This window comes from Schistocerca piceifrons, chromosome X (genome assembly GCF_021461385.2).
Source record: "Schistocerca piceifrons isolate TAMUIC-IGC-003096 chromosome X, iqSchPice1.1, whole genome shotgun sequence".
NCBI lineage: Eukaryota > Metazoa > Arthropoda > Insecta > Orthoptera > Acrididae > Schistocerca > Schistocerca piceifrons.
Genome location: NC_060149.1, coordinates 117,678,509 through 117,696,398, shown reverse-complemented (window position 1 = coordinate 117,696,398; position 17,890 = coordinate 117,678,509). Strand labels below are relative to the sequence as shown.

The window sequence follows — 17,890 nt, the reverse complement described above, 5'->3', positions numbered from 1 at the left end:
CAGTAGAAAAAGAATTGCAAAAAATGCTGAATACAAGAGTAACAGAGAGGGGTCGAAGTCAGTGTAGTAGCCTTATAGTCATTGTGGCAAAGAAAAATGGAAATGTGAAGCTTGGGTTGGACACACAGCAAGCAAACAAAGTATTTGAACCAGAGAGGGATTGAGCACAAAGCTTGATTTAACATCTGGATATTGTAAAGTTCTGACGGACCTGAAATTGAGGCCGTATACAGTGTTTTTATATGAAGGGAAATGTTATCAATACAGAGAACTACCTTCTGGATTGAATATAATGGTATCGGCTTTTATCATGACTCTAGACCAAGTGCTAGGGGAAGAAGTGATGAAAAAAAATTAACATTTATGTGGATTATATATTAACAGCCAAATTAAGTTGGGAGGAACACACAGTAGAAGAGATACTATAAAAGTGTTCACTTGAAAGTGGAAGACTTAATTTTCAAAAATCGGAGTTTTGAAGACTGGAAATACCTTTCCTAGCACACATTTTAGGTCTAGAAGGGATAAAACCTAACTCAGAAAAGTTTTCCTACCCAAGAAATAAGAAGCAATTAAAAAGTTTTTTCTGTCTCTGCGGATTCTATTGTCAGTCCTATGGCGAATGAACTTTAAGTGGCAAAGCACTGCATAAACTATTGAAGAAAAATACCACATGGTCATGGACGGTAGAATGTATGACAGATTTTGAGGAAATAAAACAAAGGCTCTGTAACACTGCAATACTGGCTCATCCAGATATGCGGAAAACATTCTGCCTAGTTTGTGATGCATTGGGTTATGGTATCAGGGTCCATTTATACCAAAAAGAAAAAGAAGATGGGAAGGAAGTAACAAAAACAATTGTCTTTAGTAGTCGGGCATCAAATGGCCGTGGACAGAAGTACTTCATAATTGAAGTGGGGGGGGGGGGGGGGGGGAAGATTAGTGGTAGTGTTCGGATTCACAAAGTTTAGGCTCTATGTGACAAGGTGAAACTCAGTTGTAACAGATCATAAGCCTCTGTCTTGTATGTTAACATGTACTGTAGACTTTGGCACAGCAGATTGATGGGATGGATGCTCGCTGCACAAGAATTTGATTTTGATATTCATTGCATGCCAGTCTCACGACAAATAGTGCTGTATGAACTATCACATTTGCCTAGAGGACTAGAGGACAAATCGACACCACCTCAGCCAAGGGAAAATTGTATTTGTCTTATAAAAGGGGTTACGCATGAAGGAGTGGTAGAAAGGATGATGATAAGGAACATCAGGAGAGAGCAAAATGAAGACTGAAAGCTAATGCTAATCAGGAGAAAATATAACAGTGCCAGGAAAGATAGACCCAAAACATATAACTTTGTGTACGAGGATGTACTGTACTACAGAAACAATGCAAACAAAGATGAATGGAAAATGTGTAACACGGATATGGTTTATCCACCTTAGCTGCAGGCATTTTGGTCTGTATGGAATAGCTGCAATGAGAGTATTGGTTTTTAAATATGGCTGGGTAAATAAGGAAATTATTGAATAATTGTGAAATATGTCAAAGAACAAAAACTATTACAGTACAACATAAAGTAACTATGCATGCTGTACTACCAAAAGAAACCGTCACAGTAGTTATACCTACTAAGGAAAGCCACTGGCAGCAAGATGGCTGAGACGATGGCCAAAGACGACTGTAATACGGTATGCCTGCCTAAGTGCATTATCAGTGCCAGTGGAACTCAGTACTTTAGTAAGGCATGCAACGATACATTGAGACAATACAAGTTGGAACCAAAATATATATTTGAAGATGTCACAACAATGTGTCTCATGACTAGACGGACTACGATCTAGTGAAAATACTATGTAACGCAATTCTGAGCAGCCCAATTAGAGATAAAAAAAACACCAGATAAAGGCAATACATGGGAGGAAAAGATTGAGAGGGCTGAACAGATGCTTTACTAAAAGAGTTGAAACAAGAAAAAGACAGCATGATAAACTGGTGCATCCTATAATTTACACACGTTCAGTCGAAAAAGAATGATCGTGAGATTAAAAAAGTTCCACAATGTATATAAGATTGCAGTATTTGAAACACCTTAACACATTGGAACTTCAGGAATATACATGCAGTAAGCACCATGGCAATGAATGTATTGAGAATGTAAAAAATGTTTTACCAGAGATCCGTCAACCCCAAAAGAGGAGGAAGAGAAAAATACAAAAAGAAGTTAGCAATGTTGAAAAAGTAAGACCTAGTTGTACTAGATGTGACTGTAAGGAGTGAACAGTGTCAGTAATGTGTGTCAGATACGCTTCTCTTAAGGACAATGCTATGTGTGTGTTTGTCTTGACCTTGTTAATGAACAGTGCTGAAGAGGTGTTACGCATACACCTCCATTTTGTGCTAATTAAGGTTGCTTTGAATGTATTAACTTATTTAGACTGTTGTGTGAAAGTGTAGTGATTCAAGAGATAGATAGAGTGGGCGCAGCACTTGCAACACTCGTTAGGTTGTGTGGCAGGTGCGAGCGGTCATAAATAATTTATGAGAAGCAGCTGTGGCTCACACAGCATAATTTGTTGTTACATGTCGTGAGCCGGCGGGGTGAGGAGGTGCACATAACTGCAGAATGGCGCCGGGGAGAGCAGCTTGGTCATAGGTGAGTCTTCAGACAGCATATAAAGCAGCCGATGGGACGAGGAGAACTCAGCAGCCAGCTGGAAGTCTTCAGCAAAAAGAGACATCGACCCCATCAGCACACAACAGCAGGTGCGGGCCAGCTATCAGCAGCTCACCTAGTTGCGTATGTAACGCAGGACTACACCAGGGTGGTACGCAAGGAGAGTGAGTTTGCGGTGCATCACAGTGATTAAGCGGTGTGCGCGCGGATCCCGTTTGATATTCCAGTAGTTTCTCCCAGTGTGTTTATCTGTGCAATGTAGGGACGTGCTCATGAATGCTCAAAATCTTCTTTTTTTCATATTTGTGCTATTTTCTTCCTTTGCAGCAAACTGACATTTTCAATATATATCTTGTTAGTTGTATCATTCACGTTTATTAGATTTCAAAAGCATTAGAACAATCAATGGTAACCTTAGGACAATGGAAGAGGGACATTGAAGGGGGGAAAACATTTCTATGGCACAATAATAATTTGATAAAGTGTATTGATTTCTAGATTTGTTGTCGTTGTCATACAGAATACCTTTTTTTTTTTTACTTAAAGTACTTAACAGATGTGGATTATTTGGTTAAAGTAAATAACAAAATATGGTGTGAAGAACTTTAAAAAATGTGTTTCTATATATTTGTCTTTCAGCATGGACTTTTACACATCATATACATTGTGAAATTGAATATACTTTTGTGAATGTCAAAAATAATAGGTATGGATGGATTTTGTGTGTGTGTGAAACATAAATTTTGTGATAAAAAATATATCCTCAAGCTATGAGGGTGCCATTGCCTTTGATTATGTTATTAGGGGATTTCTTTTTCAGTAATTGACAGGCAGTTTTAATTCTTTTTCAAAAATCCTTGTTTCATGTGGATCTTGCAAACAGTTGGTCGGGGGGGGGGGGGGGGGGGTGCATATATCAATCCTGTACTTTGACAGATCAAATGTACCCTTATGCCTCTTAGCTACAGCACAGCGGTGTTACTGGCGGGGGATGCCCCATAGTTCTAGAAGGGACAGATTGGTGCCTGGAGATCGTTTGGCATGAAGGAGTGAGTCAGTCACGCCAGAGCCATCACATAAGTAGGGTGCATACATATGCAAGAGAGGTGTCATGGTCAAAATAATAATTTTGAAGCTCAGAATTAATTTTGTATCGGGGGAGTCGTGGTATAATTAACCCTTTCAGACCCTGTGGCTCCAATTGTGTACATTCACTTTTACTGTGTCTTAGCTGCAACAGAAGTATTTCTCCCAATGAAAACCTGAGATACACATTTGTGAATGTACAACCTTTTCATCATGCAAGTACTGCGCACTGTTAGCCACCACTATGAAAATATCAGAAAGTGGATGTAGCGGTGCGCAGCAGCTTGTGACCACGAGAATGCATGGGTTTGATTGGTTGACTATATTCTACTGTGTAATTGAATATTGTTATTTTCCATGGTAATTATTGAATGACCATTTCAGTATTTATTACAGTATGGAATATTTTGTATAGTTAGTCCATAAAATGAAAGCAAGTGTACAAAGTATGTTTGAAAATGAGCACATATTTTTGTATGAAACTTACACCTAAAATGATTAAAAAATCACCTAAGAGCATTAACACATAGTGAGAAATTTTCCTTCCTCCAGAAAAAAATTCTGGTCTGAAAGGGTTAAAAGGCAGTCATACGGTAAGAAATTGGCAGTGGCAAACTCATAAGCTCATGATAAATGAGTGACTGTAATTGTAGTGTGAGTGTGATCAGAACAAATAGAAATGTAATGCTTGATTTGAAAGCGAAATAAATTAACTGTGTCATACAAAAGTGTTTACACATTGCAACCTCTTCATCATTATAATTAGAATCATTGGTAGGGAACAAGTTATAGAACAATGTGGGATAATAGATGGGGATTGCATCATAGACTCACAGTCAAAACTTGAGTTATCGGCACGTGTACCTTTGAACGGCACTGCTCGCAGGGTCTTTCTCCTACTCCTAACATCACATATTGCTTTCAGTACAAACAATTACTATGCAGGAGCAAGTTCCACCAGAGTCCATTCAATGTATGGCCATTAACTTTGAGCATGGCACACTATCTTCAATGGGGGGGGGGGGGGGGGTGGGTGGCTATACACTATAGTTCTATAGCCCAACAACTCAGGATAATAATGTTTGTATGAAAACCTTATACTAGCAGGGAGCGAATAATTTAATAAAAGATGAACTGAGGTTGGATCTGTCAGTTGAAATCTCAAAATATAATAGTATTGCAGGAAACAGATTGATTTTAACTTTGGTACAAATTCCTTTTATTTTTCAGAAATGCTCAATGTATGCAAATTGTGGCCACATAGAAATAACTCAGTGAATAAGTGGTCAGTATCTATCAGCACTGTAAAGTTTTGTGCAGACATAGCATTTACACCCAGCCACGTCTCCTAAGTAATAAAGTACATCAATGCAATAAACTCTCAAAAACCTGAAATATCTCTCAATGTTCACTAGCACGAGCTGTATCATTCCCAGTGAATCTACATTTTATAGACATCCATGCTATTCCAACTAAATCAATTCAAGTCCATCTTAACATAAATTCGTATAACCACAAGTCTTCATAAGTTCACAACTGCAGTGACATACAACAAAAACTAAAGTCGCTCATGCAAGATCTCATCACTAACTAAACTGCGTCTAAAGATTGAAAACAGAGTCTCGAGATTTACAAATTATTGCGTGCACCCAAGATTATTCGAAGTCTTGCTACACGAAAACAACATTTGTGGCATACACACCACCCATAACATGACTTACTCCAGATGAAACCGAGATGAAAATACCTCACCGAAAACTGCAGTTGCAGGACAATGGATGAAAGACCACAAGCTCTGCCATGCACATTTATTTAATGGTTTGATCACGTGACCACACGTCAATTCAGTGCAGATACTTTCAGCCTGACCACCATTCATAATTTTCACAGTAACTTTATTTAAGTACTTGTGATAAAGCATATAAAAAATTTCTGTAGTCGATTTGTGACCTCTTAATAAAATAACTTATGCATTGTTTCAGCAATTTTAAACAAATCTCAAACATCTAAATATCGGCAACTGGCACTTGAGTCAAAATACTAACTTTGACCTATTTTATAAATCACAACTATAATTAAATCTACATTGAAAATTATCAGAATATTAAAGGAGGAAACTCACGCTGATAAGATGATTTGTATACCTGTGAAGGATTCTGTAGTTATGGCACTATTTAAGTAAATAAACGAAATTGTTTTTAACATTTTTGTATATTTGTGTAATCAGAAAAGTAATCTGTTCATTATATTGCTGATATTATCCTCTTTCATCTGGCGTATAAGTGCGACTTCCATGATTGGTTCAGTTGTTACATTTTATTATTAATGATAATGGCAGTAATGTTATCGTTTTTTAACTATTAAAGCTTGAAACATGGATTTATGTTCAATGAGCTCATCGCAATACCATGGTTCCAAAGCTGTCATTCTAGCATATTTTTAAGGCATTTTACGTATTTCCATTAAAATTGTATAGTGATGATATTCTAAGTCACAAGCCCCTCCATCTCAGCTCATCCCACAACTATGCCACTGGAACACAACCTTCTTAACACCTTTGAAAACCCTGATGACAACTGGGCTTTCTTTGTGGCTTGCTAGCCACCTTTACCTTTGCTCAGCTCGTGTGTTACAGGCTGTCTGACTGCTGGCTGCCCCAATAAACATTCACGTTGGCCCACACCGGTCAGATTCAGTCCACCCTGTAGCAGTCAAACCACTTGCTAGTAATGTTACGTTGGGAGCAACTTCACACTCCAAAACTAGCTACCTATGAATGTATGATGGCTAATTTTCCAACCAGCCAGACGATAGCACATAATAATCGTGTGTAAATCAATAAAGAGTGTGGAGTAGTGGCTTACAAGGTCTCTACTCAACCTATTCAGATCATCCTCATCTAGGACATGCAAGTTGATTATCAATAAACCCTTTGGCAGACTTTTATCGTAGCCAAAGTATCCACACCCACCAGAACCATATAATCCCCCTCTCTTTATTGTACGTGTGCCATGCTTCTACGAACAAAACAATGCCAAGTATCTGATTCGTCATTCCATTCCAATGGCTCTGTAACACAGAAAACATAATGCTCAGTAGGTCAGTAGCCACACTTACCCAGAGTAACTTTGCTGTGCCTCTTGGTACTTTATCATGTGAACTGAGCTTTAATGCCCATCTGCAGTTTGTTTGGTACCACCATTATTGGTGAACCTTGCAACAAGGTAACATTTACAGCTGTCATTTCCAGCTGGAATAATGTTCCATTGATTTGGATAGTACACAGCAAAAGATCAATTTTGCGTGATGCTTAGCTAGAAAATCCAGCACTTGGATCGTGTAGTCCCCTTCACCGACATGTGGCAATTCTTTCATATGTTCTCAAAAATCCATTACACCAACATTAAAACTGACCAGTGCCGACTCCAATGATGCCACATCATTGTCCCCCTACTCCACATAACCCATATTGTGGAGACTTAAGTTTATTCCCGCCTAGGAGCTCGCGACTAGCTACAAACACATGACCCCCTGGTCTACTACAAATTTATGTTCCTTTCCATTCCTCATGCCCACCAGGTTGCATTTTCCCCCTGCATAAGCTTTTGCAACATTCTATGTCATCTGGAACACCGTCCGGTGGTTGAGGAAATCCTGTTGATGTTTAACGAACACTTATCATGACACTGTCAGTTTTGCTTCCTGTTCTGACTGTCTTGTGCCCAATGCCTCACTTCTCTGCACTCACAGCACTTCAGTTGGTGACAGTTTCTGAATGTGACCTGCACATTGACACCCATAGCACTTTACCTCTGAGGAAAAGACACTCCGTTTATCCTGCCCATATTTTGCAATGTCAGTCTCCTCAAGTTGTGTGGCAACCATAATGGCGGTGGCCAAATAATTCAAATTTCTCATTCTCACACCACTCGACACTTTGACTGGTAGCCACTTCAGAAACACATCTGACACCATGTCAGAATGTTTTTTCTTCCTCCTCATTCTGTGTCAGTTTATATGTCTGTGGATTTATTTTTCTAATCCTGTCCAAGAATGCATCCACTGACTCATCCTGTTTACGAGACAATCCTTTAAGCTGTTCCCGAAAAAAATGTAGCACTAATTTGTTTTTGGTAACACTCACAGAGTCATCTCGAGCCGTTCAGATGTGTGCGCCATATTTAATCCTTCATGGTACATGACATACATATTTCCATTACCAACCAATCACAGCTGGGCTATGTCCAAACTTGCCTTATCCAACCAATTACCCATCTTAGCTGCTGCTAAGTGGAGAAAAGCCACAGGCAAGACTAGGAGCAGGAAATATGCAGCACACTTCAGCAGATCTCAGGAAGTCTAGGAATGTGCGGAGTGTTAGGAAAAATAAAGTGCTGCTGCTTAACATCTACATCTACATCTATACTCCGCGAGCCCCCTTACGGTGTGTGGCGGAGGGTACTTATTGTACCACTATCTGATCCCCCCTTCCCTGTTCCATTCACGAATTGTGCGTGGGAAGAACGACTGCTTGTAAGTCTCTGTATTTGCTCTAATTTCTCGGATCTTTTCGTTGTGATCATTACGCGAGATATATGTGGGCGGCAGTAATATGTTGCCCATCTCTTCCCGGAATGTGCTCTCTCGTAATTTCGATAATAAACCTCTCCGTATTGCGTAACGCCTTTCTTGAAGTGTCCGCCACTGGAGCTTGTTCAGCATCTCCGTAACGCTCTCGCGCTGACTAAATGTCCCCATGACGAATCGCGCTGCTTTTCGCTGGATCATGTCTATCTCTTCTATTAATCCAACCTGGTAAGGGTCCCATACTGATGAGCAATACTCAAGAATCGGACGAACAAGCGTTTTGTAAGCTACTTCTTTCGTCGATGAGTCACATTTTCTTAGAATTCTTCCTATGAATCTCAACCTGGCGCCTGCTTTTCCCACTATTTGTTTTATGTGATCATTCCACTTCAGATCGCTCCGGATAGTAACTCCTAAGTATTTTACGGTCGTTACCGCTTCCAATGATTTACCACCTATGGCATAATCGTACTGGAATGGATTTCTGCCCCTATGTATGCGCATTATATTACATTTATCTACGTTTAGGGAAAGCTGCCAGCTGTCGCACCATGCATTAATCCTCTGCAGGTCTTCCTGGAGTACGTACGAGTCTTCTGATGTTGCTACTTTCTTGTAGACAACCGTGTCATCTGCAAATAGCCTCACGGAGCTACCGATGTTGTCAACTAAGTCATTTATGTATATTGTAAACAATAAAGGTCCTATCACGCTTCCTTGCGGTACTCCCGAAATTACCTCTACATCTGCAGATTTTGAACCGTTAAGAATGACATGTTGTGTTCTTTCTTCTAGGAAATCCTGAATACAATCACAAACCTGGTCCGATATTCCGTAAGCTCGTATTTTTTTCACTAAACGTAAGTGCGGAACCGTATCAAATGCCTTCCTGAAGTCCAGGAATACGGCATCAATCTGCTCGCCAGTGTCTACGGCACTGTGAATTTCTTGGGCAAATAGGGCGAGCTGAGTTTCACATGATCTCTGTTTGCGGAATCCATGTTGGTTATGATGAAGGAGATTTGTATTATCTAAGAACGTCATAATACGAGAACACAAAACATGTTCCATTATTCTACAACAGATTGACGTAAGCGAAATAGGCCTATAATTATTCGCATCTGATTTATGACCCTTCTTGAAAATGGGAACGACCTGCGCTTTCTTCCAGTCGCTAGGTACTTTACGTTCTTCCAGCGATCTACGATAAATTGCTGATAGAAAGGGGGCCAAGTTCTTTAGCATAATCACTGTAGAATCTTAAGGGTATCTCGTCTGGTCCGGATGCTTTTCCGCTACTAAGTGATAGCAGTTGTTTTTCAATTCCGATATCGTTTATTTCAATATTTTCCATTTTGGCGTCCGTGCGACGGCTGAAGTCAGGGACCGTGTTACGATTTTCCCCTGCTTAAAGAGTATTTCTAGCAGTTTAAAAAATTCTGAAACAATCACTCACAAGATAGATTCTGAATCACCAAATTAAACACATACTACATGCCACTAAGAAAATGAAACCATTGGAAAAAGCAACACGGGACAATTCACAGACATAACAATCCTTCTTCAAAACATGCAACCAATTGAAAGTAAAACACAACAATTTAGAGACTCAGAAATACAACATGTACTGTTATCATTGTATGAAAGGACAAACTCTTAATTTAGGACTACTTCAAAGCATGGAAGGTCATACATTTAGATCAGATAAGGAACACAATTCAAATCAAGGCATTATCTTAGTACAGTAAGTGAAGACAAACACTTTGAAATATCAGCTGTTGAACTAATGAGGCTTGATACCACCAGGGAATTAATTATTTTGTGTATGTATTGATATCCCAGTGGTAATGTGGACACTTTTTCCAACAAATTAACCGAAGTTCTAAACGTCTCAAATTCAAAAGTCAACATAATTTTTTGTGGTGACATAAGCATAAGCACAAATATTGTAAATGAAATATATTGGCGCCCTCATAAATATCCTTCAGAGTTTTGCCACGTCCCTGTTGGTCAATGGTGAAACTAGGATTAGTACAGTGACTGCATCAGTAATTGACCATGTGGCCACAAATATGAGCAGGGAGAAGTGTGATGCAGCTATAAAAGATCTTGCACTGTCATACCATTACTGCCAAATAATAACAGTAAAATCGGGTATGGAAAAATTCCCTAAACTATAAGCTTACAAAAGGCATTTATCATAAACCAAAATACAAGATTTTTGAAAAGAACTTGCAAACCAAAGCTCATGGGTGAAGTGTACAAAGAAACCAATGTAAATGTGAAATTTGCTAAATTTTCAACATTATTTAACCCTTTCAGACCCTCTAGCTACAGTTGTGTACATTAACTTTTACTGTGTCCTAGCTGCAACAGAAGTATTTTTTCCCAATGGAAACCTGAGGACACAACTTTTTCATCATGTGCAAGTGCTGCCAACTGTTGGTTATCACTATCAAAATATAGGCAAGTGAATGTAGCAGTGCGTAGCAGCTCTTTACCACCGGAATGCGTGGATTTGGTTTGTTTGCTATATTCTACTGCGTAATTGAATATTGTTATTGTTGTTTTGCATGGTAATTGTTGAATGGTCATTTTACGATTTATTACATCACAGATTATTTAGTAATTAGTTATTTTAGTTCATAAAATTAAGCCAAGTGTACAAAGTATGTTTTGAAAATGGGTACGGTACTTAAGTCACCTAAGAGCATTACCACATAAAGAAACTTCTTCCTTTCTCCAGAAAAAAAAATTCAGGTCAGAAAGTGTCAAACTGAACTTCGAAAAGACATTTCCAAAAGTATCCACATCAATATCAATGGCTTATAAAATCAAATAGAAAACCACAGGTATTAGAAGTTCTCCCACACCCATAAGTACCTCAGTTTCATGAAAAAGGGTAATAATAAGCCAGAGATCTTAAATTTCTATCAAAGGTACAAAAACATGTGTAGTATAATATTCTTCTCGGGTATGCAGCCCATTGTCCCCAATAGTCGCCAATCTTTTTATGGAAGATTTTGAGGACATGGCGCTGAAGACAGCGTCCTTAAAACCAACCTGTTTTTGGAGGTACGTTGACGATACGTTTATGGTGTGGCCTCATGGGAGAGAAGCTCTTGACCGCCTCCTAGATCATTTTAATTCTCTGCATCCTAGCATCAAGTTTACCATGGAGGTGGAAAGTGATGGAAAGCTTCCGTTTCTGGATGTTCTGGTGTACAGAAAGGATGATGGGACACTGGGACACAGTGTTTATCGAAAGCCTACACACACGGACCGTTACCTACATGCTTCTAGCTGTCATCCATCGTTCCAGCGTACGGGGGTCCTGCAGATGTTGGCGAGAAGAGCTTATGCCATCTCAGATGGAGAAAGCTTGACACAAGAATTGGACCATCTTAAGATTGTGTTCAAGCAGAATGGCTATACAGATAAACAGATCCGTCGTGCTTTCCAGTTTGGACCTTCGCCTGAACCACCAGAAGATACCTGCAAATCGGTGGCTTTTCTGCCTTTTGCTGGGAGCATTTCCTCGAAGATAGGAAGAATTCTAAAAAGATATCATATCAAAAGTATTTTCCGTCCGCCAGCCAAGATTAGAGCGCTGCTTGGCTCTGTTAAGGATGACCTGGGTTTGAGGAAGTCCGGTGTGTATAAGATCCCTTGCCACTGTGGGAAGGCTTACATTGGTCAGACAATCCGGACCATTCAGGACCGATGTGTTGAGCATCAGCGGCACACACGGCTGCTTCAGTCTGAGAAATCTGCATTGGCGGAACACTGTCTCACCGAGGGACACAGAATGCTATATGACGAGACACAAATGGTTGCCCCTGCATCTCGCTATTGGGACTGTATTTTAAAAGAATCCATAGAGATTCGTTTATCTGCCAATCTTAATTAATAGAGACAAGGGTTATCTTTTAAGTAAGACTTGGGATCCGGTGTTATCTGACATTAAAAAACAACGGTCTGTGGTTCGATCGTCGGAATAAAAATTTTTAATTTTTGACAGCGATATCTCGATTTCGCCCGTTTCCACCACTGGCGGCGGGGTATGTCTACTGCCATAGAGGGCAGTCACGGCACCTTCTCGCGCACGCGTTGTGGGTCTTCTGCGGCCTATATAGGGGCCGCCGCTTGTGCTGGGAAGTCAGTTCCGGCGAGTTCGTGCACCAGCACTCTCACCTGAAGATGGCGGCCAGGTGGACCGCGGAAATATTGTGTCATGAAGACGTAATGATCCGGCTGCATACCCGAGAAGAATATTATCAATTTTTACGCTGGGAAAGCCTTTGTAGTCATATGTATAGTATAGTGCCAATTGCTGCAAAAAGTCATTTAATGGCAAAATAATATGCAATTTAGAGAATAAAAGCAAAGCAGTTGGACTATAATAAAAAAAGGAGACAGGGAGAGACAAACAAAGGCATAAAGGTATACTGATATGGGAGGGGTATAAAGTAATAAATGATCCACACCACTCATGTGACTGTATGCTTTTAAAGTATTGCAGTGAAGTTACAGCAAAAATTCCCAAAACCTATAAAGTCCTGTAAATAATTATGTACAAAGTCCGTGGGACCAAGTCACATCAATTGGTGCAGTAAAAAACTACAAAAACTGAAAGATAAAAAGTCCATAGGCTTAAGCATAATAAATAAATCTTTCACATCAGGGAGATTTCCGGAGTATATCAATCAGGCAAGAGTTCTACCTCTGCTAAAGAAAGGTAATGCAATTCCCTGCTGTCACCATTCTCAAAAATAATAGAATCATTTATTAATGACAGATTAATGATTTAATTGAATAAATACTACCTTTTAAGTGAATCACAGTTTGGTTTCTAAAGTGGTAGAAGCACAGAATCAGCCATAGTAGAATTCCCAAAAGTGGTAATTTATTCACTTGACAAAGATGAGTATGTCACAGGCATATTTTTGGATCCTTTTAAGGCTTTTGATAATGTTGACCATAAGATTCTTACTAAATAAGCTAGAAGTGCTAGGAATAAGGGTGGTAGCTAATGACTGGTTCCGATCAAATGTAGCAGGTAGGTTACAGGGGGTTGAGATAACACACATCTCAAATAAGTCTAAAGTTATAATAAAACATTTATCAGAGCCAAAATACATTAATAGCATTTTAGAACCAATACTGCTGCTGATATGCATCAATGACTTATTCACTAGTGTTAGTTATGGGAAAAAATTATCTTTGCTGAAGACTGCAATAGTTTAGTCACTTAGAAAACAAGAGAACTCCTTGCAGAGAAAGCAAAATGAAATCACCTAGGAAGTTAACAATTGGCGAAAAAGTAGTAAAGTAACATTGAACATAAAGAAAATGAATGCCACGAATGTCAGTTTGAAGAGAAAAAAATGACCCTATTAAATTAAATGTAGATGGCACTTCTATAGACAGTGTAAAAAATTCAAAATTTATAGAAATAAATATTGATTCTCAGTTGAAGTGGAGGGACCACACAAAGATACTTGCAGACAGAATGTCATCAGTATGTCCTTAGAGTCATATGATCAGTGTGTAACAGCCAGTGTCTTTTAGTTGCATACTGTTCATATGTACACTCAATTCTCTGCTATGGCATTCTTTATTGGGAATCTAATGCACAAAATATTAATACAATTTCCATACTGCAGAAGAGGAAAAACAAGATTATTTAAAACGGCAGTTAAAAAGTACATGTGTATGCAGATATTCTATACATTAAAGGATTGTGTAGATAACCTGGAGTAGGGATTTGGATAAAAAATGTAACACAAATAATAATGATAAAATATTAAACATTCCACACTTTCCCACTGCATTTTTCTCCTTTTTCTTTGCTGGAAAAAACTTACTTCCAGAGCTATGCAATGTATAATGCTAACATTTTATCCTATTCCTGAGCTCAACATCTCATCCATTACAATGGGATGCTGACTCAAGTTTTTGGCTAGCAAGTGGGAAGTTTCAGTGCGCACAATGGTCCTGACATCAGCTTATAATGTGTGTAGTGTTGTGAACAAATATGTGAATAATGTATGTAGTGTGTGCTGCAGATGGGCATGAAAATGAATGATCAGTGTAGCATTGGCCTTTTTCATTATTAAATTATTCATTTGTAAAAATAAGGGTAAACTGAATGAGGTAACACTGTTTTAAAAGGAGTGACCTATTCAGGAGGTTGGAGACTACAATCTTCATCCAGCAGCCCTGATTTAGGTTTTCTGTGGTTCCCCTAAATTATTTGAGGCAAATACTGGGATGGTTCCTATTATAAGGGCATGGCCAACTACCTGTCCCATCCTTGTCGTACGAGACCTGTAGTCTGTAAATATTTGTATATGTGAATTACTTTATTTTTGTTCTGAAAATGTAATGCCAAAACATGTCCAATAACCATTGTAGAAGAGATTTACAGATGAATAAAACAACAACAACAACAACGTTGGCTTACCTGAAAAAGGAGTTACTAGATTAGCTGCCATGGGATCCATAGAAAGAATAGATACACTGACTAAAGCTGTTTGTTTGCAATCATTATCTGCCTTTAGAGAGTGTACCTGCCTTTGCAATATTCACATATAAAGAAAAAAAAAGAGTACATACGCTGTATGTATATGCTCCTTGGTTTATTAGTGCACAGGTATCTTAATACAGGGTGTATACGATCCGGGAAAAACCCGGGAATTTTTCATTGTTTTAGTTTTTTGATAAATTTTTGTAATTTTGACTGGTAAGAACCGATACTCTAACAAAGGATATTACTGTGCCCCGCTGCTGTAGAACAATACTTAAACAATAAAACATAAACGAGAGAAAAAACGAAAATAACTTAAATTGCAAAGGAAATGTGCCATATACAGCAACGGCACACAGTGCTCATGCAAGCGTCTGCCAACAGCAAAATGTGTCAAAAGGTTTTAGGAAGACTATGCAATGCTCCATAACAACAAATTGCCTCCGATGAGCGTGAAGTCACAACTGTTTACATTAGATTCGTTTTAGCAGGAGTGGGCTCATGTGCATGCGCAGTTGAGTGGCGTTTGAGTAATAGATTCCCACTTTTGGCTACAAGAATGTGGCTGTTGGCTGTGCAAGCAGTCACAGTAAGCAGCTAGATGCTACCTGGAAAAGGGGGGCGCCAAATTCATATTCTTGAGGAAAAAAAAACTTGTTTCACAAAGCGCCTCGCACGTTGGTCTATCGATTATTCATGTGATTTTGAAACGCATTCCTGTTGGTTTTCGAACACATTTTAAGTAGATTTCTGAATGAATCATAAGTTGATTTATGAATGTGTGCATAGTGTATGTGCTCTCTCTGTCAGGAGAATACTCGTCGCATCTAGAAATAAACTTTCCGCAGACAGAAGGGGACGGGGCTATACGAGCTGAACGGAGTAAAGCCGAACGGATGAATGTCAATCGCTGTCTGATTATGTGGTTGATTGGGTTTGCGAATGATCAGCGTTGTTATAATTACTAGCGAAATCCATAGATTCAGACTACCAGAATGGAAATAAACGAGTAACAGGAATAACAGGTGAGAAAGATTACGTATTATCTTCTCGGTGTAGCCTACCCAAGAAAATGACATTTTAACAGAACATTTTTGGCCAGATCGCTACACTAGTAAGGACCAGTTGTACAGTCCCCAGCTAGGAGCCGCTTAAGTTCTGTTCTGGAAGTAACGCGGAAAACGTTATAACGCCTAACAGGAGAATAATCGCGGGATAGCTAAACCTGTGATTCCGGCAGGGGGTAGTGAAGTTAATGGGCGAACAAATTTTGACAATGGCAGGAATAGCTACAGAATTGGTTATGATTGATTGTTAGAACGAGGAAGGAGAAGAAACGGGGACATCACACAAATTATGGAAGAATAAGGCGATTCCAAATTTATATAAATACTTCGTAATACTACTTTTCGATCTCATGCTTGAAACTGGTGCGTATGAATGAAATGTGAAACTATTTCCTTACATAAAGCTTTTTGCTTGTAGTAGGCGTAATAGGCATTTGATATTGATACTTCGTGAATTATATTCTGCCGTGTTATAAAAACGACCATTTGTGCCAAAACAGTCTCGTTTATTTGGTGTGTATTACAAAATTACTGCAATATTAGAAAGGCGTATTTTGTTCTATCTAGCAGACAGTGACAAAAGAGGCGTAATCACATCGAGAAACCACACCAGTCTTGGGTATTATTTGTATTAACAGCTTTGCAGTATTAGATAACATTTCGTTTTTTTCATGTAGCAAAACGTTTGACGAACTTTGATGAGGTAATAGATTCTTTCGCAGAAAGGAGAGAACGCCATGTAAAGCTGTAGCAAGATTTGAGAGAAAAAATGCTACGATCTAAGGATTGAAGAAATGTGTACTTTATTGCTTGCCTCTTGCCTTCATTGGTTTTATGAATCCTATATTTAATATTCACACAAAACAGCAAGTTATTAGGTAACAGGAAATAAAGAGCTCAAATTTTCTGATGAGTTCTTGTTCTCCCGATTAGAAATAATTCCATCCGTTATTAATTGCGAGATTTTTTTTTAATTTTAAGAGGGGCAGGGTATCAAACCGACCGACTGGGAGCAGGAGAGGCACCACAGGACATTGTTCTGAATATAGTTTGATGGCATCCATTATAAAATGTACACGTTTCAATTCCACAGAGCGAAATACAGTGACGTGCGATAGAGGAATGCTGTATAAAGAGGCGTGGCACTGCACTTTGGCACACTTAAGACCAAATAACCTGTCTTACATTTCCTCGAACACATATGTTTTATGTTTCAACCTTTTCAGAAAGACGTGCGCTACAAGATGAACAGATTTTTGAAAATTCGATTTTTTTATTTGTTTTTTTTGATCCGGTTAGCAAATATCGTAGATCCGGGGCTGATGGGCAGAGCAGTCTGAGTTATAGTGAGTAGTCTCCACGTGACCCTTGTAACATTTAGTGATTTTGCTGTTCCCCTTCGTTTACTCTCACGTCAAACACGTCAAATGAAAACAAAACGGATATCTGTGGCCAGGAGCTGTCAAGTGAATTAAAATACATTCACATAAGGAAGGCTAAAATAGGTTATTAGTTTCAGATTTTAATTTATTTCCACCTTTCTGACAGTCAAGCATTAATCGCCTTGCAGAACACCGAAGTTATTTTTGTCTGTTTGCTAAAGAAATTTGACTTTTATTAACATTTTCCGCAGAGGCAGTCAATGTATTTGAAACGAAATGTTTAATTCCACAGTACTGGCTAGTTGTTGGTTCGCTGCATTTCAAGTGCACGTTTTCATCTTCTAGCACGTATGGCATTATGCCATAATAAAGAACCAAACATTATATAATGTAGTACTGGTGCTCCAAGAAAATTCACATCCCGGAAACCACACTGAAAAGTTTAATATCAGGTCGAGGTCTACTTCATTGGGAATCTGGACATACGAATGTGCACTTTAACTATGCACTTTAAATGTGCACATTTTAGTATGGTTCACGAAATTCCGATGGGCTT

At 38.9% G+C, this 17,890-nt stretch overlaps 1 protein-coding gene across 1 annotated transcript in view; it reads left to right on the top strand.

Annotated features, from left to right (window-relative positions):
• The window catches only part of LOC124722102 (zinc finger protein 257-like), a 94,611-nt gene that overhangs the window by 14,415 nt on the left and 62,306 nt on the right, over positions 1-17,890 (top strand). The window lies entirely within an intron of this gene.